Source organism: Schistocerca piceifrons, chromosome 2, assembly GCF_021461385.2.
Source record: "Schistocerca piceifrons isolate TAMUIC-IGC-003096 chromosome 2, iqSchPice1.1, whole genome shotgun sequence".
Classification (NCBI taxonomy): Eukaryota; Metazoa; Arthropoda; class Insecta; order Orthoptera; family Acrididae; genus Schistocerca; species Schistocerca piceifrons.
Window position 1 is genome coordinate 208,070,096 of NC_060139.1, and position 25,510 is coordinate 208,095,605.

General features: G+C 44.2%; 1 protein-coding gene across 1 annotated transcript in view; it reads right to left on the reverse strand.

Annotated features, from left to right (window-relative positions):
- LOC124776562 (flocculation protein FLO11-like) overlaps positions 1-25,510 on the reverse strand; it is a 481,553-nt gene that overhangs the window by 20,555 nt on the left and 435,488 nt on the right. The window contains exon 3 of the mRNA XM_047251601.1: positions 22,935-23,046. The gene's annotated coding sequence lies outside the window, so the exon portion shown is untranslated. The remainder of the gene's footprint in view (positions 1-22,934; positions 23,047-25,510) is intronic.

Consider the following 25,510-nt stretch of genomic DNA (forward strand, 5'->3'; position numbering starts at 1 on the left):
ATACTTATTTTATGGGCGTGAGGCATAATTCTCTGCCGTTTCCTCTTCCAACGTTGCAGACATCAGATGGCTTACTCAGAAGGCATTTACAGACTCAAACAAGCTCAGCAAGGTGAACTGTTTATTGTAGGGTCGGTTCGTGACGTCATCGAACAGCTGCCTAAGATCGCACAGGTGCGCCGATGTCTCCTGAGGAACTTGTAGTTGGGGCGAGTTGACGCTGTTTGTTTCATTTAGCAGTAAGGCTCACAGCTCACATCATTTCAGTAATTCTTCTTTTCTCTAAAAATTGTTTCTGGGCTTTTCAATTTCTATGGCCTCTCTGTACATCCAAGCATAATATTAGGTTGGTGTATAAGGTCGTAGCGTTTTTCCATAAGAGTAATAAAAATGGTTCAAATGACTCCGAGCACAAACTTAGAAGGACATCACACACATCCATGCCCGAGGCAGGATTCGAACCTGCGACCGTAGCGGTCGCGGGGTTCCGGACTGAAGTGCCTAGAACCGCTCGGCCACACCGGCCGGCGAGTAATAAACACCCATAAGTGTAATAAAAACAATAGATTCACATAACAGAGACATTAGTCATCAGTAATATATTCTCCTTCACCATTTACAACAGTCTGCCGACTCTGGGATAACTTTTCGATTCCACGTCTGTAGAAATCACGTGGTTTTGAGGTGAAGACCTTGTCGGAGCGCATGTTCATTCTAAAAGGAAGTTCCTTGAAGGTTGTTCGATAGAGCGGAAAAGGTGAAAATCTGAGGACGCAAGCTCAGGTGAATAAGGTGAGTAAGGAACGACTTCCCACTCCAACTGCTGTATAGTGTTTTTGCCAGTCTAGCAGAATGCGGGCGGGCATTATCGTGGAGTAGCATCACTTCAGGCAGTCTTCCTGGTCGTTGCTCTTGGATTGCGTCGGGCAAGACGTCTCAGTTGTTGACCATAAATGTCAGCAGCGATGGTTACATCTCGCGGAAGCAATCTGTAGTACACCACACTGTCGCTGTTTCACCGAAAGTATAACAACTTTTGTGGACGTGCACAGGTCTTTGTACGGGAAGTTGCTGCTTTGTTTGGGCTCAGCCATACCTCTCTTTTCCTTATGTTAGCATAAAGACACCGTTTCTTATCACCAGTAGCAATACGGGATAGGGATGGTCGGTGCTGTTCACGAGCCAAATGATGATGAGCAAGCAGACATGCACACATGGACCTGCTGATTTGTGTGATTTTGGCTTAGAGCATGCGGTACCTTCTGAACCTTCCCCACCGCACGCAAATGTCGCACAGTGTTATAATGATCACAGTTCATCACATCTGCCAGTCAGTTCTCGAGTACACTGACGTGTATCATTGTGGATTAATGCGTCTAAACGATCTGCATCAAACCCCAAAAGTCTTCCTGAACGTACAGAGTCAATAATGTCAAAACGATCGTCCTTAAAACGAGAAAACCATTCTCTTTCCGTGGTTTGTCCAATGGCACTATCCCCATACGCGGCGCAAATCGCTTCTGGCATCCGCTGTTGTCACCCCTCTATTGGACAGACGAGTATGTGGGAAGTGTTCAGATTCCTCCACTTGGCACTCCATTTTCTAGCGTCCACAGTTCCACTCACTATCTCCAAATGAAAATAGGACAATATACAGTGACCGGGCCAAATATCTTACGAAATAAGCATCCAACTAAAAAACTGCAAAGAACGAAACTCGTCTAGCATGCAGGGGGAAACCAGATGGCGCTGTGGTTGGCCCGGTAGATGGCGCTGACATAGGTCAAACGGATATCAACTGCGTTTTTTTAAAAAATAGGAACCCCCATTTTTTATTACATATTCGTGTAGTACGTAAAGAAATATGAATGTTTTAGTTGGACCAATTTTTTCGCTCTGTGATAGATGGCGCTGTAATAATCACAAACATTTGGCTCACAATTTTAGACGAACAGTTGGTAACAGGTAGGTTTTTTAAATTAACATGCAGAACGTAGGTACGTTTGAACATTTTATTTCGGTTGTTCCAATGTGACACATGTACCTTTGTGAACTTATCATTTCTGAGAATTCATGCTGTTATAGCGTGATTACCTGTAAATACAACATTAATGCAATAAATGCTCAAAATTATGTCCGTCAACCTCAATGCATTTGGCAATACGTGTAACGACATTCCTCTCAACAGCGAGTAGTTCGCCTTCCGTAATGTTCGCACATCCATTGACAATGCGCTGACGCATGTTGTCAGGCGTTGTCGGTGGATCACGATTGCAAATATCCTTCAACTTTCCCCACAGAAAGAAATCCGGGCACGTCAGATCCGGTGAACGTGCGGGCCATGGTATGGTGCTGCGACGACCAGTCCACCTGTGGCCCGGCCTCGATCTATGGACCACCGTGTATAAACAACAGTGAACTATATATAAAAACTGACAATCTATAAATAAATCCATAGCAACCGGAATACCAACATACAAAACAAAAACACGACGTACTTAAGCACCAACCTGATAATTACCGGGTATTTCAAAAGAAACATCGGAATTTTAAGACTTTCTAGCATTTATTACATTCAACTTAAAATTACAAATGAAATACCGAATTTCAGGCATTACCTCTCGCCATGGACAAGTGGAAGACGGCCTTTACTTAACGACGGAGACCAATGGCGTTTATGTAGAGTTGTCAGTGTTAAGAAACAGGCTACACTGCGTGAAATAACCACAGAAAGCGGTGTGTGACATACGACGAACATATCTGTTAGGGCAGTGGGGCGAAATATGGCGTTAATGGGTTATGGCAGCAGACGACCGACGTGAGTACCTTTGTAACAGCAAGACATCCCCTGCAGAGCCTCTCCTGGGCACGTGACCATATCGGTTGGATCCTAGACGACTGGAAACCCAAACCTGGTCCGGTGAGTCCCGATTTCAGTTGGTAAGAAATGATGGTATGGTTTGAGTGTGGCGCAGACCCCACGAAGCCATGGACCCATGTTGTCAACAAGGCACTGTGCAAACTGGTGGTGGCTCCATAATGCTATAGGCTGTGTTTATATGGAACGGACTGGGTCCTCTGCTCCAACTGAAGTGCCATTGACGGGAAATAGTTCTTCGGCTACTTAGAGATCATTTGCAGCCATTCACGGACTTCATAGTCCCAGACATGTCACGACTGGTTTGATGAACATTCTGGACAATTCGAGTGCATGGTTTTGCCACCCACATCGCCCGACATGAATCCCGTCGAACATTTATGGGACGTAATCGAGGTGTCAGTTCGTGCACAAAATACTGCGCCGGCAACACTTTGGCAATAATGACGGCTGTAGAGGCAGCATGGCTCAATATTTCTACGAGACTTCCACAGACCTGTTGAATCCGTGCCATATCCAGATGCTGCACCACTCCGGGTGAAAGGAGACCCGACACGTTATTAGGAGCTATCCCATGACTTGTCACCTCAGTGCACGATTATGGGGAGATGTGAAGCCATGGGTGTGTGACGAATGCATATGACGCAACATTAACAATGCCAGGTGTAAAAACACACACACACACACACACACACACACACATCGTGCTCATTCAACCCGTGGCGTGGCTGCAGGAATAATACTCTTGTCCGGTGGGATAAACTCATAAACTCTACACTTTCACATCAATAAGAAAGCGTAGTATCGTGAGGCCCGCATCTCGTGGTCGTGCGGTAGCGTTCTCGCTTCCCACGCCCGGGTTCCCGGGTTCGATTCCCGGCGGGGTCGGGGATTTTCTCTGCCTCGTGATGGCTGGGTGTTGTGTGCTGTCCTTAGGTTAGTTAGGTTTCAGTAGTTCTAAGTTCTAGGGGACTGATGACCATAGATGTTAAGTCCCATAGTCCTCAGAGCCATTTGAACCAGTATCGTGAGTTTCGGAAGTCACGGTTGCAAAATACTGACACGAATTAATTACAGAGGACTGGGAAGACTGATAGGAAAATGGTTCAAATGACTCTGAGCACTGTGGGACTTAACGTCTGAGGTCATCAGTCCCCTAGAACTTAGAACTACTTAAACCTAACTAACCTAAGAACAGCACGCACATCCATGCCCAGGCAGGATTCGAACCTGCGACCGTATCGGTCGCGCGGTTCCAGACTGAAGCGCCTAGAACCGCTCGGCCACAGAGGCCGGCAGACTGACAGAAGCTCGTCTTATAAGATACAAGATAACTGAGAAAGCGCAAATCTAGGTTTAGAGCATTTGTGGCTTTAGAGAATGCATTCCTTTATGTTGACTGGAATACACTAATTTTGAAGGTAGAAGGGATAAAATACAGGGAGCGAAAGGACATCTGCACATTGCATATAAATCAGACTTCAGCTAAGAGTAGGAAGACATGAAAGCAGCAGTTGACAAGGAAGTGAGACAGGGTTGCAGCCTTATTTAACCTGTACGTTAAGTACGCTATAGAGGAATCCAAGGAGAAATTAGAAAAGAGAATTAAAGTTGAGGGAGAAGAACTAAAAACTTTAAGATGTGCAGACGACAGTGAAATACAGTCTGAGGCAGCAAAAGGTTTGGAAGAGCAGTTGCACGGAATGGATTGTGAGGCAATAAGACGAATAGCAACAAAAATAGAACAAGGTAATGTAATACAGTGGAGTCAAATCAGATGATGGTTCAGATGGCTCTGAGCACTATGGGACTCAACGGCTGAGGTCATTAGTCCCCTAGAACGAGGATAATGGAATGTAGTCAAATTAAATCGGGTGATGCTGAGGGGATTAGATTAGGAAATGAGACACTTAAAGTAGTAAAGGAGTTTTGCTATTTAAGGAGTAAAATAACTGATGATGGTCGAAGTAGAGAGGATATAAAATGTAGACTGGCAATGGCAAGGAAATCGTTTCTGAAGAAGAGAAATTTGTTAACATCGAGTATAGATTTAAGTGTCAGGAAGTCGTTTCTGAAAGTATTTGTATGGAGTGTAGCCATGTATGGAAGTGAAACATGGACGATAACCAGTTTGGACAAGAAGAGAATAGAAGCTTTCGAAATGTGGTGCTACAGAAGAATGCTGAAGATAAGGTGGGTAGATCACGTAACTAATGAGGAGGTATTGAATAGGATTGGGGAGAAGAGAAGTTTGTGGCACAACTTGACTAGAAGAAGGGATCGGTTGGTAGGACATGTTTTGAGGCATCAAGGGATCACAAATTTAGCATTGGAGGGCAGCGTGGAGGGTAAAAATCGTAGAGGCAGACCAAGAGATCAATACACTAAGCAGATTCAGAAGGATGTAGGTTGCAGTAGGCACTGGGAGATGAAGATGCTTGCACAGGATAGAGTAGCATGGAGAGCTGCATCAAACCAGTCTCAGGACTGAAGACCACAACAACAACAACAGCTCTTCCAGCATTTTCGTTGCGCTATGTTACACATTGTTTGAACTTCTAATAGATGTAAATTAGAGAAATTAAGTACAGAATTCTTACAGGGTTTATGTTGTGCCCAAGCACGACTCATCATACTCCTTCATAGATGTACTACAAGCACTTGCCTCGTAGGTCCGAGGTTCGAGTCCCGGTCTGGCACACAGTTTTAGTCTACATAAAGTTTCAGAAGTAGTTGTGTTGTGCGATTGAATTATCGTGTGCAGCAGAGGAAGCGAAATGTATTTTAATTTTCATTCTGTGGATAAAGCTCACTGTTCCTGTAACGACCCATTGCACACGTCACGGCCAAATTTCAGGGGAGGTGGCCAGTGGGACAATAGTTGCCTTAACAGTAAACACGGAAACCTCCGAAAACTTCGCTCACACCGTGGGGGTGGGGGTAAGAAATATTTTTAATTCTGGGGGAACATATTTGATTGTGTTTCTATATAGGAAAGTCAGTGACTTTGTTGACATGTACAGTGTTCCAATGCCACTGCCACTCGTAGGTAATGCGTAAAATGTGATCAATAGCGATGTACTGTATACGCGAAATGCGTCGGTTGTATTCTTGGAACAACTTGCAGTCATTTCAGTCATCATGTTCTCCAGTAGCGAGTGACCTCTGTCTCCAGCAGAGTGTACCTGGTTCACAATCTCTCTCTTTCGACCTAAAACAGACAATGCTGCCACTCTGGTTGAAGCTACTGCTTGCCTTTCGGGCCTGTGTTACCCACTGTTCTAGATCGTCCTCAAAGTCTGGCAACCGAGAGTTTACGTACTGCCTGTCGCGCCATCTGTTGACAGGTGCTAGTACTACGATAGAAGCCTTGGCGATGCTTCAATGTTGAGCCTTCGCCGACAGATGTCGCCACGCGTCCTAATACATTAGCGTAGTCGCTATAGCACAGCAAGCATATCAATATCAACAATGTATTCCCTAACCGACTGGTTCCGCAGAGGCAGCACACGAAATGCAAAACTGGAAAAACTGATCTATGTCGATATGTGTGCGTGGAAACACAATAGCATTTACTCGCAGAAAAAAAGTTCTTGAAACGCTGCTAGAGGCCCTGCTCTTGTACCGAAACCTACCAATCTTACGCAATGAAATATAAAATCGATCATGTGCTCTACGTTAAGTCCCACTCCCCTTCCTCCTCCTCCTCTCTTCGCAGGTCCCCGGACTCGCACACGCATAGTGAACATTCGCGCGTCGGAGATCATCGCCATCAGTGTCTAGTGTGTGTGCTTCGTTTTGAGTTTCGTGCAGTTACAACTCAACTGTTCACATGTGCCGTCGCAGTTCTCCGTGTTTTGTGCGCCGTGTCAACAAGTGTTAGTGCTTTTATCGTCCAACGTGAACGGCTTCTTGTTTTTTTTTTTTTTTTTAACTACTTTCTTTGCCCGCCATTTTTTGTATTTTCTGTGTCACCTATCTCATATTATTGTACCCCACAAGGCTGAAGAGCGGCGTATTAAGCTGCTGCCAGCCCGCCTTGTATGAGGTGCTGAAAATTACAATAAAGGAAAAAAAAAACTACGTTAAGTGTGCAGTGTTGAAGAGAATATAGGACACGTACATTTGTGCAAGGAAACTGCCATGTATACGATGAAACTCCACCAGATTTAGTGACCAAATTGGAAAATTTTCGCCGCATCTCGTGGTCGTGCGGTAGCGTTCCCGCTTCCCACGCCCGGGTTCCCGTGTTCGATTCCCGGCGGGGTCAGGGATTTTCTCTGCCTCGTGATGGCTGGGTGTTGTGTGATGCTCTTAGGTTAGTTAGGTTTAAGTAGTTCTAGGGGACTGATGACCATAGATGTTAAGTCCCATAGTGCTCAGAGCCATTTTTTTTTTTGGAAAATTTTCCCTAACGCTTGTTGGTCATTTGACACTGTTTTCGATTTCTTCGCATTCTTCCTGCAGCCATTTCGCTTGGTCTTCCTTGTACTGCAAGCTAACCATCAAAATTGCTACACCAAGAAGAAATGCAGATGATAAAAGGGTATTCATTGGACAAATATATTATACTAGAACTGACATGTGATTGATTTTCATGCAATTTGGGTGCATAGATCCTGAGAAATCAGTACCCAGAACAACCACCTCTGGCCGTAATAACGGCCGTGATACGCCTGGGCATTGTGTCAAACAGAGCTTGGATGGCGTGTACAGGTACAGCTGCGCATGCACCTTCAACACGATACCACAGTTCGTCAAGAGTAGTGACTGGCGTATTGTGACGAGCCACTTGCTCGGCCACCATTGACCAGACGTTTCCAATTGGTGAGAGTTCTGGAGAATGTCCTGGCCAGGGCAACAGTCGAACATTTTCTGTATCCAGAAAGGCCTGTTCAGGACCTGCAACATGCGCTCGTGCATTATCCTGCTTAAATGTACGGTTTCGCAGGGATCGAATGAAGGGTAGAACCACGGGTCGTAACACATCTGAAACGTAACGTCCACTGTTCAAAGTGCCGTCAATACGAACAAGAGGTGACCGAGACGTGTAACCAATGTCACCCCATACCATCACGCCCGGTGATGCACCAGTATGGCGATGACGAATATACGATTCCAATGTCCGTTCACTGCGATGTCGCCAAACACTGATGCGACCATCATGATGCTGTAAACATAAACGGGATTCATCCGAAAAAATGACGTTCTGCCATTCGTGCATCCAGGTTCGTCTTTGACTACACCATCGCAGGCGCTCCTGTCTGTGATGCAACGTCATGGGTAACCGCAGCCATGGTCTCCGAGCTGACAGGCCATACTGCTGCAAACGTGGTCGAACTGTTCGTGCAGATGGTTGTTGTCTTGCAAACGTCCCCATCTGTTGACACAGGGATCGAGACGTGGCTGCACGATCCGTTACATCCATGCGGATAAGATGCCTGTCATCTCGACTGCTAGTGATACGAGGCCGTTGGGATCGAGCACGGCGTTCCGTATTACCCTCCTGAACCCACCGTTTCCATACTCTGCTAACAGTCATTGGATCTGGACCAACGCGAGCAGCAATGTCGCGATATGATAAACCGCAATCGCGATAGGCTACAGTCCGACCTTTATTAATGTCGGAAACGTGATGGTACGCATTTCTCCCCCTTACACTAGGCATCACAACAACGTTTCACCGGGCATCGCCGGTCAACTGCTGTTTGTGTATGAGAAATCGGTTGGAAACTTTCCTCATGTCAGCACGTTGTAGGTGTCGCCACCGGCGCCAACCTTGTGTGAATGCTCTGAAAAGCTAATCAATTGCATATCACAGCATCTTCTTCCTGTCGGTTAAATTTCGCGTCTGTAGCACGTCATCTTCGTGGTGTAGCAATTTTAATGGCCAGTAGTGTACCTATTTATTTCATTTTCTAAGTGACTTATAAACCGTAGCTGGAGCAGACATCAATCCGATGAGTGTTTTGAACGCCACAATACCATGGCTGGAGCAGTCATCAATACGACGATTGTTTTGAACGCCATAGTGCTTTACTAGGCATGGTCCTGTTGGAGCTGGTGTTAACTTTCTCCGACCTCTGAACTGACAGGTGGACCTACCATGAGGATTTCGAACCACGGTGCAACTCGACATTTTTCACATCAATAAACATTGCTACTGGTGAAAAGAGCTGAAAGGTGATAGACAAGCATCTTACACTTGACTGGGGATGGAACCCGTGACCTTTGGATATGTAACATGGCACTTCACATTTCCTTTTTTCTTTTACGCAGCACCCCTTGTGGCCAGCCAGTAACTGCGGCGGCGACGCAGAAGCGCCGAGTGCGGTCCCATCCGGCAGCGCGCGCTCTGTTGGGCTCCAGATTTACGACTCTCCTGAGCGATTAATCGGCCGTAGCGCGCGGCTCGGCGGCCGCCTTTGTTCTGCTGCCAAGAGCGCCACATGTGTGTCGCGGCCGTCTCGAGAATTAAGTCCACGCACGCCTCCTCCTCCTCCTCCTCCTGTATCACCGCGGCTTGGTACCGCGCCCTCCCGCCACACTTACACTTTCTGCGATGTTGGCCGCGGTATACAAAGCTCCCCCGGCTGAAGAAATATTCTGAGGAGCACACACGGAATAAATATACGTTTTACGTGAACCAGTTTTCCAATTCCGCTTCTGCATGATCACGTAGGCAAGCACTCCACCTCAAATTAAAGAAACACTATTGATATAGTTAAACACGACAGAAATAGTGAAAACTAGCTTCGGACAGCAGGAACCCCTCCCTTTTTTGTGGGGGGTTCAATTTTTTGCCGTCTTAAGTAGATGTTAAGTCTTAAGTAGATGTTAAGTTACTATCTTTTGAAAAGTCGCAGCAGTGGTATAAAAGTGCTTCCGGGTTTTTCTTGTTTATATTTTTATGGCCAGTGTTATTTAATAAAATCTCGCGATTCTGAGACTCGTAGTTGAGAACTATCGGAAGCAAAATTCCCGAATAAAAATCGAAATGAAGGTTTAGTTTGAGATGGTATTTATGTGGTATTTTTAGAACTCAAATTTAATGTAATTTTCATCTTGTTTCATATTTTTTCTGAATAAGAAACAAGGAATAAATATTATCCCCTGTTGTTCCCTATTCGATTTAAAAACAGTGTTAGGAAGCTTTCTTTATGATATCTTCGATGGAGAGCCATAGAAAAAATAAGAATTAAGTAGAAACAACGGCAACAACGAAGACTCATGACGAGGCCATTGTCGAACGCCTCGTGTTTATGTTTCACGGCAGCCCATCGCAACTTAAGCACAGCGTGAGGTTAAATATTTGTTATTTAATTATTTTTTCCAACGTTTCAGACAAGACATTAGAACTTGAATTTTCATGAAAATTGTGTATATGCTTAATAGACGAATAAAATCGTTTTAGAAGTTATATTAACTACTGTTATGTTAATGTTACATATCTTTACCACCAATACCACCAACAAACATTCAGCTTCGATATGGATCGTTGTGCACTGAAATCCAATATAAGGTTTTTGAGTTACAGGGGAGACAATTTGTTGCGATCAGAAAATAAGGCAAACTTTGTCGAATTTTTAACTCGAAGACTAGTAAACATTTAAGAGATAACTACATGAAAGTTGTTTTCTTTTACAGTAATTGGCACATGTAAAAATTAGTAATGATTTTAAAATATACGAGATTAGTTATCTCATTTGAAATGGAATGGCTCATATGCTTGTGTAAGTTACATTTGTAACATTTGTAACTAGAACTTAGAACTACTGAAGCCTAACTAACCTAGGGACATCACACACATCCATGCCCGAGGCAGGATTCGAACCTGCAACCGTAGCGGTCGCGCGGTTCCAGACTGTAGTGCCTAGAACCTCTCGGCCACTCCGGCCGGCTACATTTGTAATATTCGGCTGTTCGATCACATCAGTCCTTCCTGTATCCAAGTTGGATGCAGTGATTTTCACACGCTAAGTTTGTTTCATCGGCTTCTTAGTCACTGGTTTCCGCAGCAACTCTTCCCATATAACAAATATCGGTCGTCACTCCATAACAGCAATAGCAGAACGAATAGGCCGAACCTCTTGGCTGTAGCTACATTTTCGGAGCAAACAAGTTTTCTACGTCAAGTTCTCGACTGTTGCAGAGTAGAAACTATAAATGAAAACAGCTGTAATGCAAAGTACAGGAGCCATAGAAACCACAGAACGTTCGACAAGGTGTAGAGGGCGAGGCAGCATAGACAGGCCACCCGAAATACGCCCAGAATGAATAAATACATTGAGATGCGGTTTTCGCTAAGTTATAGCGGACAATATGGCGAATTTCCTGACGTTCCAAAGTAATTTTTATCGCTTAGTCGCCGAATTACGACACCGACTTCGTTTCTTTCTAAAGAAGCTACGCACTTTTTTCTGTGGCGTTTGAAAGAAACTTCTAAGAGAATTTCAAGGACATAAATGTACGAAACTTCATCAAATAGTATCAGGATGACAGCGCCGCAAACCAATGTTCCGTCGGCAGGAGAAAACGTCTGTCCTATTATAACAAATGTAAGCAAACACGGAATTGAGGTACGGCTGTCATGCCAAATGCTAAAAACGCTGAAGCTGAGCGTTACTGCACCCTATAAAGTGATTCTGGAGAAGCAATACTGCACATTGAATTTCGTCTCGAATTAAAGATAACACAGGCCCGTGTTAACAGGCATTTCACACCTTCGATAGTCGTCGGTGGTTTCTAATAGACCTCTTGTTTTAATTTTCGCCGTCCGCCCCAGGTAGCTGAGTGGTCAGCGTGACAGACTGTCAATCCAAAGGGCTCGGGTTCGATTCCCGGCTGGGTCGGAGATTTTCTCCGCTCAGGGACTGGGTGTTGTATTGTCCTAATCATCATCATTTCATCCTCATCGACGCGCAGGTCGCCGAAGTGGCGTCAAATCGAAAGACCTGCACCAGGCGAACGGTCTACCCGACGGGAGGCCCTAGCCACACGACATTTCATTTCATTTCATTTTAATTTTCGCCGCAGATAAAAATATAGAAGTGTTAAGTTTGGTGAGTGTGCAGACCATTCTGCTTTTGTTGAACGATCTTTCTAGTGCTCTCCAAATGTTCTCTTAAGAATGTCTGTCTTCACTTGTCGGAATTGTAGGGACATCCATCTTGTTAGTATCACACAGATTGCCATATGTCCAGTGGGATGCTGCTGATGTAATGATCCTTCGGACACGCACATGGCTGACGACGTATGGACGTATTGCTCTGGCCGTGAAGGGTGGATGAATAGCCTATTGGTAAGGTGACTGCTTGCCGTAATTGCGGGTTCGAGCCGCGGTCCGGCACAGACTGTCACTGTCGCCATTCCATGATACAGCTGATGTTTGTCCGTGTTACGAATACATTTCATCGTACATTGCATCGTACTTCTGAACAACACAGGCACTGCAATATCTTAAATTTCTAGTCAGTGTGATGAATGGCCGCTTTCTCTATATGTATAGAACGTGCTCTGCCACGGCCGACTGAGTGAGACAGACAACGTAATAAAATTCTCCGACACGGAAGTTCTGGCTGTAGAGAGGCACTATCACACGCGCTTGTTCAGAGAAGCTGTAGAAATACAAAAACACGCGAACAGTTTCAACAAGAAAGGGGAAAGCCTTAAGGTAAACGGATCCTGGCTTCCCGTACTGCAGCGAACGACCGTCGCAGGTAGCAAGAGGAGAACCGCACCGCAAATGACCGAGGAGAAACCCTCGGACGTTGGCGCGCCAGGTACATATAGTCTGCGGCCTCGAGCTCGCCTCCAATTCACCAACGGCAATGGAGGGTGAAGCTTTGACAATGTCAGCCACTCGTGCTGGCGAAATGTCAATAAAATCATTAGATGAACGTCGGCCGAAGAACCCGAGACAGAAGCCAACAGGCAGTTTGTCAACAAGTGGCCACGAAAACCTTAACAACTTTGTAATATGAAATGAACCAGGACATACGAAAGGCGTGGGCAAAACTTAGGGGAGGCGAATGGTCGACTTCGGTTTTTTGGGAGAATTTTAGAAAAGTTTGGGTCATCTGTAAAGGAGACCGTATATGGAACACTAGCGCTCGAGTATTTGGGATCCGTACCAGGTCGGATTAAAGGGAAAGATCGAAGCAACTCAGATGCGGGCTCCTATAAAATGGTTCAAATGGCTCTGAGCACTATGGGACTTAACTGCTGTGGTCATCAGTTCCCAAGAACTTAGAACTACTTAAACCTAACTAACCTAAGGACATCACACACATCTATGCCCGAGGCAGGATTCGAACCTGCGACCGTAGCGGTGACGCGGTTCCAGACTGAAGCGCCTTTAACCGCACGGCCACACCGGCCGGCGGCTGCTAGACTTGTAGGATGAATCAACAAATGAATATTACGGAAATGCTTCGTGAACTTAAATGGGAATCTCTTGAGGGAAGACGACGTTGTTCTCGCAGAAATTTACAGAATTGGGATCTGAAGTTGACTGCAGAAAGATTCTACCGCCGGCAACATACATTTCACGAAGGACCACGAAGATAAGCTAAGAGAAATCAGCGCTCGTACGGAGACAACACCAAACAGTCGTTTTTCCGTTGCTCTTCCACTCGGAAGTGGAAGAGGAAGGGAAATAAATGGTAGTCGTACAGGGTACGCTCCGCAGCTCACCAAGCGGTGGTTTGTAGACTAAGTCAACAGATGTAGACTGAAGCACCAAAGAAACTGGTACAGGCACGAGTATTCAAATACAGAGATATGTAAATAGGGAGAATAGGGTGCTGCGATCGGCGACGCGTATATAACACAAGTGTCTGGCGCAGTTGTTAGATCGGTTACTGCTGCTACAATGGCAGGTTATCAAGACTTAAGTGAGTCTGAACGTGGTGTTATAGTCGGCGCACTAGCGATGGAAAACAGCACCTCCGACGTGGCGATGAAGTGGGAGTTTTCCAGTACGGTCATTTCACGAATGTACTGTGAATATCAGGAATACGGTAAAACATCAAATCTCAGACATCGGAAAAAGATCCTGCAAGAACGGGAACAACGACGACTGAAGAGAATCGTTCAACGTGATACAAGTGCAACCTTTCCGCAAATTGCTGTAGATTTCAATGCTGGGCCGTCAACAAAAATGTCAGCGTGCGAAACATTCAACGAAACATCATCGATATGGGCTTTCGGAGCCGAAGGCCCACTCATGTATCCTTCATGTCTGCACGACACAAAGCTTTACGCCTCGCCTGTGCCCGTCAACACCGACTTTGGGCCGTTGATGACTGGAAACACGTTGCCTGGTCGGACGAGTCTCGTTTCAAATTACATAGAACGGATGGAAGTGTACGAGTATGGAGACAACCTCATGAATCCTTGGGCCCTGCATGTCAGCAGGGGACTCTTCGAGCTGGTGGAGGCTCTGTAATGTTGTGGGGTGTGTGCAGTTGGAGTGATATGGGACCCCTGATACGTTAGATACGACTCTGGCAGGCGACACGTACGTAAGCATCCTGTCTGATCAGCTGCATCCATTCATGTTCATTGTGCATTCCGACGGTCTTGGGCAATTCCAGCAGGACAGTGCGACACCCCACACGTCCAGGATTGCTACAGACTGGCTCCAGTAACACTCTTCTGAGTTTAAACACTTCCGCTAGCCACCAAATTCCCCAGGCATGAACATTAATGAGCATACCTTGGATGCCTTGCAACGTGCTCTTCAGGAGAGATCTTCACCCCCTCATACTCTTATGGATTTATGGACAGGCCTGCAGGATTCATGGTGTCAGTTGCCTCCAGCACTATTCCGACATTAGTGGAGTCCATGCCACGTCGTGCTGCGGTATGTGTACTTGCTCGCGGGGACCCTACACGATATTAGGCGGGTGTACCAGTTTTGTAGCTCTTCAGTTAATATGTAGACGATGCAGGTGGTCATAATGTTTCGGTTCATCAGTGTACGGGCACCGAAAGCCACTCAGTAGTGCAATGCACACTAATAATTCTGATTTTCTGTCTTGCTCCAATCACATACTGAGCGGGAGACAAAGACTACATCACGGCTGTAAACAACAACTGTAAAGCGATGGTCTTGGAAAGGATAAAAAAAAAAAAAATCAGCCAACAAGTTGCGCAGCATCGGTTTATGATAATTTTTTACCTAAGTTTCGATAATTACAAAATTAGATTCTTCAGAAGGAGATCTGGTTACAAAAGGTTCACGTGAAACATATACAGCAAGTGCAGATAATACTGTAAGCCAAGAGTGCTCACGTACTTGTTACATCCTGTATTAAAAAGGTACGTTAGAATAAAGACGTTTGGCTCTTGTAAAGTAAATATTCACCTCGAATACAATAAAATAACGTCATGGCAATTAAATAACGTCAGTGTGAACTTCACGGATAAAAACTGTCAAGTAACTAACGTACTAGGCTCGTAAGTCAAGGTTATTTGACACATAGAGGGCACTCACGACTTCTGCGCGCGTAAGAAATGCGCAAATAAGAATAGTGAATGGCTTGCATAAAATCATTGACAAATAAAAATTGCGCGTGATTAGGCGTGAATAATCATGCTGAACAGCTTTTAATAAATGATAAATAAAAATAGTGTGTGTGATAACTGAACACTATAAACCTATCTTTAACAATACAATCAAGTACATAAAATATTTTACTATAAGCACGTGATACTAATCAGAACTATTTAAAAACCCTTGCCTTAAAGCTCGTTACAAAATAAAAATTCTATATGAACATAATGTCTTTAAAACAATTACATGCACAATGGATAATCTTTTTTCTGTAGCACCATAAACTGTACATGAAGTGTAGTAGCCAATAAATTTCAGGTTCTAATTAAAGCTCAAACAAGGATAATGGAATGTAGTCTAATTAAGTCGGGTGATACTGAGGGAATTAGATTAGGAAATGAGGCACTTAAAGTAGTAAAGGAGTTTTGCTATTTGAGGAGCAAAATAACTGATGATGGTCGAAGTAGAGAGGATATAAAATGTAGGCTGGCAATGGCAAGGAAAGCGTTTCTGAAGAAGAGAAATTTGTTAACATCCAGTATTGATTTAAGTGTCAGGAAGTCATTTCTGAAAGTATTCGTATGGAGTGTAGCCATGTATGGAAGTGAAACATGGACGATAAATAGTTTGGACAAGAAGAGAATAGAAGCTTTCGAAATGTGGTGCTACAGAAGAATGCTGAAGATTAGATGGGTAGATCACATAACTAATGAGGAGGTACTGAATAGGATTGGGGAGAAGAGAAGTTTGTGGCACAACTTGACCAGAAGAAGGGATCGGTTGGTAGGACATGTTCTGAGGCATCAAGGGATCACCAATTTAGTATTGGAGGGCAGCGTGGAGGGTAAAAATCGTAGAGGGAGACCAAGAGATGAATACACTAAGCAGATTCAGAAGGATGTAGGTTGCAGTAGGTACTGGGAGATGAAAAAGCTTGCACAGGATAGAGTAGCATGGAGAGCTGCATCAAACCAGTCTCAGGACTGAAGACCACAACAACAACAACAACAATTAAAGCTCTAACGATGAAAATAGTTGCGAATACTCGATTTCTTTCTAGCGATATGGCAACTGGACTATAAACATCCAGTGCTGGTTAATTGACATAAGGAAGTGTGTGTGAGGAAAATGACATCCTCGACACAGTACGCGCAGCAGGTAAACAGCCGTTAAGCGGCCGTGAGCGAGTACTTCAAGCCGTCGAGGAAATTCTTATTTCTAAGTTGGAGCTTTTGATTCAACGTAAAAACATATCTGTTAGATAAATATTTAAAAATTTCAAGGTCCTCCAATACATCTAGCTTATGACCTTTCCTTTCTCTATGTAGACTTAGAGTTCCTACGAGATTTTTCGGGGAGTGTTCAAAAAAAATGGTTCAAATGGCTCTGAGCACTGTGGGACTTAACATCTGAGGTCATCAGTCCCCTAGCACTTCGAACTACTTAACCTAACTAATCTAAGGACATCACACACATCCATGCCCGAGGCAGGATTCGAACCTGCGACCGTAGCATTAACACACAGACCGTACTTGAGACAAATCCTGACAACACTACCCTAACACAGCGCAAAACCCAAATTCAGGTACATACAACCACCAAGAAACACCGGAAGAAACACGGCAACAGTATTTGCAAACCTAATACACAAATACGAAGAAAAACAGAAAATACTAACAACGGTAAACAAACCCCAACCCCTCCACAACTTCTGACGTTGATTCCTGACGAGTAATAGTCCAGAACACAAGAATATAATATGTCGTTGACATCCAAACAAATCCAAATAGATGCAAGGACATAAATCTGTAAAACAGTTGTAGGAACGAAAACATTGGAGCAGAAACTTGTAGTAAGAAAATGTATCAAACAAGCTAAACAGGCTAACCAAAAACGGCTAAATAAATATAAGCTAACAAATCAACTGAAAAAACCTACTCAACACCTAAACGCTAGGACACTGAGAAATTAGATAAAAGTGAACCTTGTAAATCATTGTGGTAAAACCAAAAAAAGTTGTAACTCATAGCTAGAATGAAGTTAGATATAAGAAGAACGCAATGGTCCAATAAAGCCAAAATATCTATGGCCGGCCCAGTCTCCTGAAGACTGCGTTCCAAAACATCCCCAAAAAAATGAAGGTGCCTTATCGTGTAGTTTACTGTGAAAAATTTTGCTCTTGAACGTAGAGAGATCAGAAGAGATCGGTACAGTAAATTAATTCTAAATCTCACAATCATTGCTTCCTTGAAATCTTGCTGTGAATATTAAGGCAGACTAAATTATTGTTCGAGCATAAACAAGCTGACGGCTCGACAAAGCACAGTGCATAATGCAACGTCACCGAGAGGCAAGTACACCTTCCACGCAAGCTCAAGACGTGGCACGCAATGCTTGCCGCAAATTTCAACTGGTTTCACAGCTTCTTTGTGTTCCTTTTTTGATGCAGACTGCCGAGTCAGGAGACAGCATGGAGACAGAGAGGAGGAAGACAAGTTCCGTTATAACGACCCGCAGCCGGTAATTGGGACAGGGGCCATACCGCGCCAAGAGGACACAGAAAACGCCTCTATCGCAATTGAGCATGTCTCTGAAGACATCTCTTCTCTTGCTCTCATTCCCTACGAGGAAGCCTGTTCATACCGGAGGAAGACCGGCGCGAAGTATCCTATCGGTCATAAGATCATCAGAGACGTGGCATAGGTGCGACAAACACCGGAGGGAATGTGATTGCGGACATAGCAAACATTCCCCTTCGTGAGGGGAAACCTGCATTAGGTTGGCTGATGAACTGTGCTCTGAAGTCCACTCCCCCCACCCCCCTCCTGTGCCAGGCCACTTTTCCCTTGCGCTAACCTCTTTATCTCAGTGTAGTAGCTGAAGCCAAAGCCTTCAATTATTTGAAGCACGTATTCATATCTCTGTCTTATATCTTTCATCCTCTACAGGTCCCTCAACTAAAGTGGACGTTATTCCTTAATTTATTAAGACATGTCCTGTCATTATATTCCTTGTACTAGTTAATATTTTCCAGTTATTCATTTCCTGATCCTTTCTTTGAAGAATCACCTCCTTTCTCACCTTATCAGTCCACTTATTTCTCAGTATCACATTTCAAACTTTCGATTGTCTCACTGCCCATGACTCACTTCCGCAAAACACTGTAGCCCAGGTGTACATTCTCACTCTCAGAAATTAAATTACGTTGAGTACTTCTTTTAGCGATCGGTGCCCTCTTTTGCCAGAGCTACTCTGCTTTTTATGATCTCTAAAGTGTATGGCATGGTTCGCAATAATTTTTATATTCAGGTTTTCGCGGATCTTATTCTGCTGGTTTTCTAACTTCCGTCTTTTTTCACTTTACTCTCTGTTCATGTTCTGTGTTCATTACACTGTTCATTCCATTCAACAGTATCTATAATTACTGTTTCCTTTCCCAGAGGGAAATCTACACGTCTAATATACTTGCACATGGTGATTCGGGGGTCATGTAAGAGATTTTAAGGGATGATGGAGAATGATAAATGTATCAATTTTAGGTGAGAAAATCTAGTTCGGAAGCGACCCAGTCGAAAGTTATAAGCGAAAATCGTGATACGGCCGAGGACCTCTTCTACTGGAAGCTCTTTGCTTTCCTTACTTTGGCAGGATATAGTATGGACTAAAAAAGAAAAAAAAGTCCAGTAAACATGGGCTCTAAAGTGCACACCTTCCAAATGGCTCAAATGGCTCTGAACGCTATGGGACTTAACATCTGAGGTCATCAGTCCCCTAGAACTTAGAACTACTTAAACCTAACTAACCTAAGGACATCACACACATCCATGCCCGAGGCAGGATTCGAACCTGCGACCATAGCGGTCGCGCGGTTCCAGACTGAACCGCCTAGAACCGCTCGGCCACAGCGGCCGGCACACACCCTTCACCACTTGTTCAGTTTCCCTACTGTGAAACACATCTCTTCTGCTGAACAAGTGCTGAAAGCTCTTAAGGTATACAGTTCAGAGCCCACGTTTAGTAGGCATTTTTTTCTTGTTTTGGTCCACGCTGTATCCTGATAAACTATGGAAAACAAAGAGCTTGCAGTAGCTTCCGATTTGGTCGTTTCCAGACCGGGCTCCATTACCTCAGACTGATACGCTGCCCTTGAGAGTTTCTAACATCACTACGCCATCACCCTGTACATACCGGATGTCCTTCCTTGAGACTCATCAGACGCATTTCCCCTGGTGTTTCGGCAGATACTTTCACCCTTAGTTTGTGTAGCTGGAGTCGGCATACACAAATACCAGGTCTTTCACGCGATGCCCAGTGAAGACGGAAAGCGTAGGTTTGTTTCCCGTTATGAACGAAATGAGTTTTAAAACAGAATTTTACGTGCCTGTTCCACAGGCATATCTTATCGATATGTGTAATACTGCCAGTAAAACACAGAGAAAAACCAGTACTACGGCAGCGACAGCACCGCCTTGACCCGTACTGTCACAAGCATGCAGCAGCGCTGCTCACTCACTGCTGGGGTACTTGCTGGTTATTCTTCGAGATTTACGTGCAGGCTAATTCCCAATTATATTACCGATTTTTCGTCCTGTTCCAATCGAGAATTGAGCGAGAGAAAAATGACTATCTACATGCCTTATTATGTCTTGGTATCTCTTGATGTACTATCGTCCCCGTAAAAGCATCATGGTCGCTGATCACTCATTGGTGACACTATCGAGAAGACCGGATCTGTTTCCAGGAAGGAGTTCTAAAACATATCTTAAGGCACATGGGCGTTCAGACTAGTTGTTCGAAGCACTTTTCTGATAAGGTGTTCAGTATTGCTCCGCAAGACTGTTTGTTGTTACCGCCGATAACGCTAGCGTAGTTTTCCCAGTCGATCTTGCGCAAGTTAAAATCACCACGTAGTACTAGAGTTCGGTCGGGGTATTTCCATGCTTTCATGTTTAGGTAGGGGACGAAGCAGAAGTGGTCGGTCGCCATCGTTTAGTAACCTGGGCCAGATAGCAGAGTGTACACTTAGAAGACCAGAGGAGATAATCAAACATCGAGAACCAAGAAATCTCACGGGCGGACTGAATACTCGATCATGTTCCTGGACTGCAGCCGCTCAACGTTTACTGTCATGCACGACATTTTATTTGGCCTTGTGCCACAGATCTACTGGTGAGATGTCGAAGGCTGACATTGGCGGCCAACATCGCACAATTTTAAAATTAAATCATAGCATACATTATCGTACAAATGAAATAAAAGCCAAAACTTTGCAAAGGAATGTTATTGCTCGTGCAAAATCTCCCCAAAAAAGTCTAAAAATTACTGTTGCGAAAGAAAAACCTTAAAGAAAACTATTGTATGGATCTTAACATGCAGCATGCACAACAATTTCTATTATAAGTAAAGAACAGAGAGAAATTAGATAACTGTTAAACAGTGAAATAAAGGTATATGTTTTCTCAACTCACTACAAAACTAATATGCAAGAAGAATAAATAGCAGACTTGAAACAATTTTTGAAATTGTGATTAGCGAAGAACAGTCGGAATTTAGAATAGGAAGATCAGCCACAGACGAGGTATTTACTCTGCAACAAGTAACAGAGAAAAGATGAGAACATTATCTATAAACACACATAGCGTTAATAGACTTTGTTACAACATTTGATAATGTGAACAGAAACAAAATTTGGATTATAATGGAAAGCCAGCGACAGCCATCAAACTAGGAAAGGCCATGAGAAAGCTACACAAAGAATAAAAAATTATAATGGATAGAGGGGAAACAAGAACAGAAGAAATTTTAATAAACAAAGGAGTATACCAAGAGTGTTTAGTAGCACACACTGTTTATAATAATCACATTAATACCATTATCGTAAACTGGAGCAAACACATACAAAAAGGTATTAAAATACCAAAGACAACCATGCGAAATATTTTACTTTATGCAGATGATATCTTAATGTTGCAAGAAAAAGAATACGCCTTACAAGGTGCACTGAACCACCTGAATTACATTTGTAAACAATACGACGTAGAGATTTCCAAAACCAAAACTAAAGTGATGGCTCTCTGGGGCAAAGATCTGGTCTAATTTCTGGGGCAAAGATCTGGTCTTGTTCAAAATCGTTGTGGATTGTGTGATTTTAGAGCAAGTGTCGTCGTTCACTTATCTGGAATGTCATTTTTTTCCCAGAGAATAATGAGATCTAGAAGTAAATTGGCTCGATTGAGAAATATATGTGGCGCCATTCGTAATCTACCGGTACTTAAAAATCAGACAAGAAACGAGAGTAAAATTTTATAAAACTATGGCTCTTCCCACATTTCTTCACGTGAGCGAACGCTGGGTACCTACAAAAAGAACATAAGGTAAAATACAAAGGGCAGTTATGAAATTTCTAAGAAGGTCAAAAAAACGTTGAAATGTGTGTGAAATCTTATGGGACTTAAGTGCTAAGGTCATCAGTCCCTAAGCTTACACACTACTTTACTTAAATTATCCTAAGGACAAACACACACACCCATGCCCAAGAGAGGACTCGAACCTCCGGCGGGATCAGCCGCACAGTCCATGACTGCACCGCCTTTTTTTTTTCTTTCCATTTTGTTCGTTATTGATCGTTGTTTTTGGTCGTTGCGGACGTCGCAAGACAGCCTGTTCAAGTTCCGTGGTTGATCGTTCCACTCAGTTTTTTTTATTACAGAGGCCAACCGGCTCTCTGACCGAACACGCTGAGCTACCGTGCCGGCTATCTTAGACCGCTCGGCTAATCCCACGCCGTTTCTAAGAAGAACAAATGGCTACTCAAGAAGTGATCACATAAAGAAAAACAGCATGACAAGAATAAAAATAGAGCCAACTGCATTAAAGGATAACGAAATACCGCTACACCTGGTCCAAACTGGTACAAAGAATGAACACTAAACGACTCCCTAAATTAATCTGAACTTATAAACCGGCAGGGAGAAGAGATGTTGTAAGACCTAAGAAGAGAGAGAAAGCAAATTTGTGCCGGTGGAACAGGCTCAATGCCTATTTCATGTAGAAGAGGAAGAAAAGGAGAATACGAAAGAACAGCCCACTCAGGATATAGATAGCTGATGAAGAAGAAACCACACTCCTATTGCAATGCGATAGAATTAGTGGCAAACCCCTCGTGTACGTGAAATAACGACTTGTCACAAGATAACACAAGACTTAAGCGCAGAACCGAGCGAGGTGGCGCAGTGGTTAGCACAATGGTCGCGCATTTGGAAGGACGAAGTTTCCAACCCGCGTCTGGCCATCCTGATTTAAGTGTTCCGCGATGGTTCCTCTGAAAGGGCACGGCCGATTTTCTTCTTCGTCCTTTCCAAGTTCGAGCTTGTGCTCCGACTCTAATGACCTCGTTGTCGACGGGACGTTAAACACTAATCTCCTCCTCTTCCTTAGCCGCGGCACCTGTATCTAAATTTTGAGAGATAAACGACACTGGGATGGTTAGGAGTTTACCTGATCTCTGACGCACGATGCTACATCGAAGTTGGTCAGCATGCGTTGGAGGGGTCCTTTTATTCTGCTAGCAGCGAATCCCCTGTGAGGCGCATGACCACGGTGCCTGAACCTGGAAAAGAAAAGTCTGCGTCAGCTTCTGAGGATATACTACGAGGGTGAGTCAAACGAAAACCTTATATATTTTTTAAATATTATTTATTGTGCTGAAGTGGTACAAAACTATCACTTTTCAACATAATGTACCCCACGCTCAATGCAAGTCCACCAGCGCTTACGAAGTGCATAAATTCCTTTAGAAAAAAATTCTTTGGTAGTCCGCGCAACCACTCATGCACCACGTGGCGTACCTCTTCATCAGAAAGGCTATCCTCCCATTGCGTCTTTGAGTGGTCCAAACATATGTAAATCACTTGGGGCAAGGTCTGGTGAATATGGTGGATGAGGAAGACACTCAAAATTCAGGTCTGTGATTGTTGCAACTGTTGTACGGGCAGTGTGGCGCATTGCATTGTCATGTTGCAAAAGGACACCTGCTGACAGCAATCCACGTCGCTTTGATTTGATTACAGGCCGCAGATTATTTTTTAGGACATCTGTATATGATGTACTGGTGACAGTGGTCCCTCTAGGCATGTAATGCTCCAAAATGACTTTTTCCTCCCTAAAGAGAGTCAGCAATATCTTCCTTGCTGATGGTTCTGTTTGAAACTTCTTTGGTTTTAGTGATGAGGAATGGCGCGATTCCTTGCTCGCTCTCTTCGTTTGCGGTTGGTGGAAGTGTTCCCAGGTTTCGTCCCCAGTAACGATTCTTGCAAGGAAGCCATCACCTTCTCGTTCAAAGCGCCGAAGAAGTTCTTCACACGCATCAACACGTGGTTCTCTCATTTCAGGAGTCAGCTGCCGTGGCACCCATCTTGCAGACACTTTGTGAAAGTGGAGCACATCATACACAGTGTGGTGTGCTGAGCCATGTCTAATCTGTAAACATGCTGCAATGTTCTGTGGAGCCACAACTCGTTGTGTCTGACCTGGACGAGGAACATCTTCCACTGAAGTCGCATCATTTGCGAACGTCCTACTCCATTCGTAGACTTGCTGCTGTTACAAACATGCATTACCGTCCTGAACCTTCATTCGTCGAAGAATTTCAATAGGTTTCACACCTTCACTACACAAAAACGGAATAACAAATGGTTCAAATGGCTCTGAGCACTATGGGACTTAACTGTTGTGGTCATCAGTCCCCTAGACTTAGAACTACTTAAACCTAACTAACCTAAGGACATCACACATATCCATGCCCGAGGCAGGATTCGAACCTGCGACCGTAGCAGCAGCGCGGTTCCACACTGTAGCGCCTAGAACGGCTCGGCCACTCCGGCCGGCACGGAATAACAGAACGTTGCTCTTTCCTGGTGCAAGTCGCACGTGGGGCGGCCATCTTTATATTGATACTGCGACGGTATGTGTGCATCTGCACTATGCTGCCACCTACAGTCCATTCTGCACGCTGTTTGTAGCACGCTTACCAACTTACAGGATAACGGCGCGAAATTTCGATTTATTATTACAAATTTAAGGTTTTCATTTGACCCACCTTTGTCCATAAAATCTTCTCAATTCACGCTTAAAATACTTTGTACATTTTGTTGCAAACACTGACGGCATATGAACCTGACACACAATACGCAGGGTGGTCATAAAGGCGTAATTATCGGCGAGAAAAAAAATCAAGCTCTTGACCATCAGATTCGGCGATGGTATCCTCTACATGTTCACCGTTCAGTGCGTTCATTCTTCCCAACGATGGATGCTTGGCGCAGGCCCTGGTTGTAGAAGGCAGCAGCTAACGGATCGTCTCACCTCATGAGTGGCCTCGCAGTGATTTTAGCAATTGTTTCATCTGAGGAAAGACGAAGAAGTCAGTGGGTCAGGAGAATGTGAACGGTGAGGCAAAAGTTTGTGACTGTGTCCTGTGGAGACCGAGCTAGGGCACTGTAGTAGAGCAAAAGCACCCTTTTGGGCAGTTTACAGCGGCGTTTCATCTTGATAACCTCCCGCAACCCCGTCAGGAAATGCCAGTAACATGCCCCTGTGACGGCATGCCCCTCACGGACAAAATCTATTATTATCACACTATGACATGCCCGCGAAACACTCTGCTCCCTGATGATTCTCGGATTTTTACCTTTTTTGGTGGTGGAGAATTCATACGCTTCCACCGCTTTTTTTCTCATCTGGGGGTCATAATGATAGAACCAGCACTCGTCCAGGACAATTAAGTGTCTAAAGAGATCAACTGGATTGGACTGACCGAGCTTGAATATATCCGGCTCTGTCTTTATTTTATGGAAGTGAGCTGTCTCGGTAACGGCAGGGCTGCTATCTTTGCCAAAATGTTACGCAAGATATTGAATACTGATACTGATTTTCACTTTTCCCGCCATCGCTTCGAGAACCAGAGCCTACAACATGGTCTGCAACTTCGTTCTCCGTCATGCAGACATGTCCCGTACCTGGATACATAGCGCAAATCCATTTTGTTATATCTGGGGAAAATACCTCTTAAATAT